The sequence below is a fragment of the Prunus dulcis genome, unplaced genomic scaffold, assembly GCF_902201215.1.
Source record: "Prunus dulcis unplaced genomic scaffold, ALMONDv2, whole genome shotgun sequence".
Taxonomy (NCBI): domain Eukaryota; kingdom Viridiplantae; phylum Streptophyta; class Magnoliopsida; order Rosales; family Rosaceae; genus Prunus; species Prunus dulcis.
The window spans coordinates 9,803-12,917 of NW_023010328.1; the positions used below are offsets into that span (position 1 = coordinate 9,803).

The following is a 3,115-nucleotide window of genomic DNA, read 5'->3' on the forward strand; positions in this document are numbered from 1 at the left end:
TGAACAATGGCTACTAAAGCATCCACAAAGAGCAACTATGTTTATATATGGAGGTGTACAAAATAGTTAACCTTCAAAATCGAAACAGTGTGTGTGCCATGTAAGGCAATTAGCCATTGCTTCTATACTGTACAATATTACACCTGACAATAATAACTAAACCAACTAGCTGTAGCAAAAAGGCAGGATGACCATCTAAAGTACCCCCAGCAAAGCATCTACGTTTGCATCTTCATATAAAGGAGTTCCTGACATAAGTAATGAGCAAAGTGAATTCCCAAGTCATAAGTCCAGAGTGAGGTGAATTCACGGACATGAAGACATTTACCTCATAAATATGCCTCCCCCCTTAAACCCTCAATTGCAAGCTTCAGTCGGTAATATTTGATATTCAAAGGGTCAACTTTATCTACCGAAATCCTAGCACTGAGATGCTCGATGAATTTGACGATCAAGATTCCGCAAGACGTACTGTGAGGCCAATAAGTTGGGAAATTAGAACTGCAGTTATGTAAAATTTGGATAAACTGCACTAAATTCACAAAGCTTACCCATCTCATTGTTGTGGCACATCTGCAATGCTGCACACTGAGAATGGTGTATACATCGACATCGTCAGCCCCTTTTGCTTAACCTCTTCAAAGTCACGCTTCAAAGTGCGTAAAAATATTGCAACAATACAGCAGTTATTTTCCTATTGTATTATGACGTATATCTTCGAAAAAATGTAATGCTTGCCTTAGAAGACGACGGAAGGCTTGCAGTTTCGTCAATGTCCTTATCTTTTTCTTCTACAGAGGCAGAAGTGCCAGTTTTTTGTTCAGCGTCATCGCCCAACAAGTCAACAAGTTCTTCAGTGTCGTCAGCACTGTCCCCCCAAGTCCAATACGGCTGCTGCTTGTCCATTACAGATGGCCGGAGAAGCTGCACATCAACCTGCAATTTACACATACAATATACATATCAGTAAAGTAATTATATTATATTTTCATATCCCTAACATTATCATTAAAAACTGAACTAACCTCACGGTTCTCGAATACTTGGCTCATTAGCTCATAAAAACGCGGCGAACTATTGCTCCTCCAATGTAGTAAACGAGGGATGTACGCATTATCTTCGTGCACCACCAAATGTAGTGCAGCCAACGCTGGAAATACCTCATACGCCCAAATCTGGTTTGAGGAATAAAAGGTCAGTCATTGTAAACAAATGCAATTTAACTTCAACATCAATGGACATTTGCTCACCTGAAGTGCATACGGAAAACCTTTGAGGTGGTACTCTTTTGGTCTACCGGTTGCCGTTGTTGTTGGTTTCTTTCCAGATTTTTTTGTTTTGGCAGTTTTTGTGGGCACTTTCACTCGCTGGTAATCTGCACAAAGTGCCCTCAGCGGTGACGCATTTGTCTTCGCATAACACACAGCACCCCATGGATACTTCCCAAAGTCTTCAAGGTCTTCCGCCAACTTCAAATATCGCATGTCAATGTGGACATGTTTTTCACTGCCCAACAGCACAAACACAGCAAAGTATATGAATCCGAGCTTCAATACATCCACTACTACAAAAAGTGAAAAAGACGACCAGAAAACAACGACGGTCTAAGTGAAAATCGTCGTGGTTTTTAAAAAGACGACGGTTCTAAAAACACCGTCGTGTAATACCACCTTAGACAACTAAAAAATGGAGATTCAAATGGCTGTTCAAAAACAACGACGTACCTAATTAAACAACCGACGCCTATTTGAAACAGATTTCCGCAGTGTAAAATCAAAGCCAACAAAGAACGGCAGAAGTTATGAATCGACCGGCGTAGAAAGTAAAGACGACGATTTCAATAAAAGCCGCCGTTTTTACTCATAAAATAACACGACGAGGTTTTCGTATAAGGCGCCGTATAATTACAAACAAATCCACGGCTTTAAAATACAAAATATCGCCGTATTAAATTAATGTACAACGACGGAAAATATAAATATATCGACGTCATTCTCGTATAGTTCTACGACGTTATCTTTAAATCATACTATAAAATTTAACGTCGTATTTATTCATTTTATACGTCGTACCTTTAATTTAAACCGTCGTCTTAATAAGAATTTTTGTTAACAATTTTTTTTCTTTGATTTTCTTATCCTACGTCGGTAGATCTACTTAATGACAAGAATTGAAATAAACACGACGGTTTATATAGAAAACCGCCGACATAATCAGATTTTTCTGAGAACCCAAGGGTTACGAAATCTTACCAGCAAAATCTATTTATAATTTCCTCGGGTTAGTAATATTGCGTCGTTTTAGTTTACAAATTCTAGAACATTAATTTCCCTCATTTTAAATTTCCTCGGGAAAGAAAAATCTATTTATCACGCTTTGTAATTGAAAACTAAAACTGAAAGAATTCGGGAAAAAAAAACTCTATTTATAATTTAAAAATAAAATCCGGGTCGGTTGTATCACACTTAACGACGTTTACAAAATAATCTACGTCGGTAATTATAAATCTACCACCATCTTACCTTAATATAGGCGACGAGAAAAGACGACGGTATAACAGAAAACCGTCGTTATTTCAGTTTCTTTAACAGTTTGGTCCTTTATCTTTCTACAGGACTTGTATAGTTCAAAGCATTGACAATGTCTTCATCATATCTCCCAGCAACTACTGATTCGATTGCTCATGCTTTAGAGGCCATTTCTATTCTTTATCGCATTCTTGAAACCCATCTTCTTCTTCTGAAGCTCTACGGATAAAGGAAGAGGCTATCACAAATCTGATGGAAAGCAAGGAGTATTCAGAAGCACTAAGTGTCCTATCAGGCTTGATCAAGGAAGTGAGAAGGCTAGTTGACAAGCTTCTTCTTGTGGACATAGATTTGATGCGAGTAAGCTCAATTTCTCTTTGAGAAAGACATCCAAATTATTGTCTTTGAGATGTGAGAGACAGTGTCTCTGAGAGAGAAGAACTTGGAACCCTAAATGTAAACCGAAAATGAATGAAAGCGACAAATTTATAGAATAAATTTTTAAAACCAACGGCGGTCCTTACAAAAAAAACTGCCGTTTAAATTGTAAAATCAACGTCGGTATGACCGACGTATATTACATAAAT

At 37.8% G+C, this 3,115-nt stretch overlaps 1 long non-coding RNA gene across 1 annotated transcript; it reads right to left on the bottom strand.

Moving 5' to 3' along the window:
- Positions 1 to 817: 817 nt before the first annotated feature.
- Positions 818 to 1,262, bottom strand: LOC117613458. The gene is made up of 3 exons (XR_004583735.1): positions 1,251 to 1,262; positions 1,026 to 1,175; positions 818 to 936 (listed from the first exon to the last, which is right to left on the bottom strand). It is a non-coding gene; the product is annotated as an uncharacterized LOC117613458 (long non-coding RNA).
- Positions 1,263 to 3,115: the final 1,853 nt, after the last annotated feature.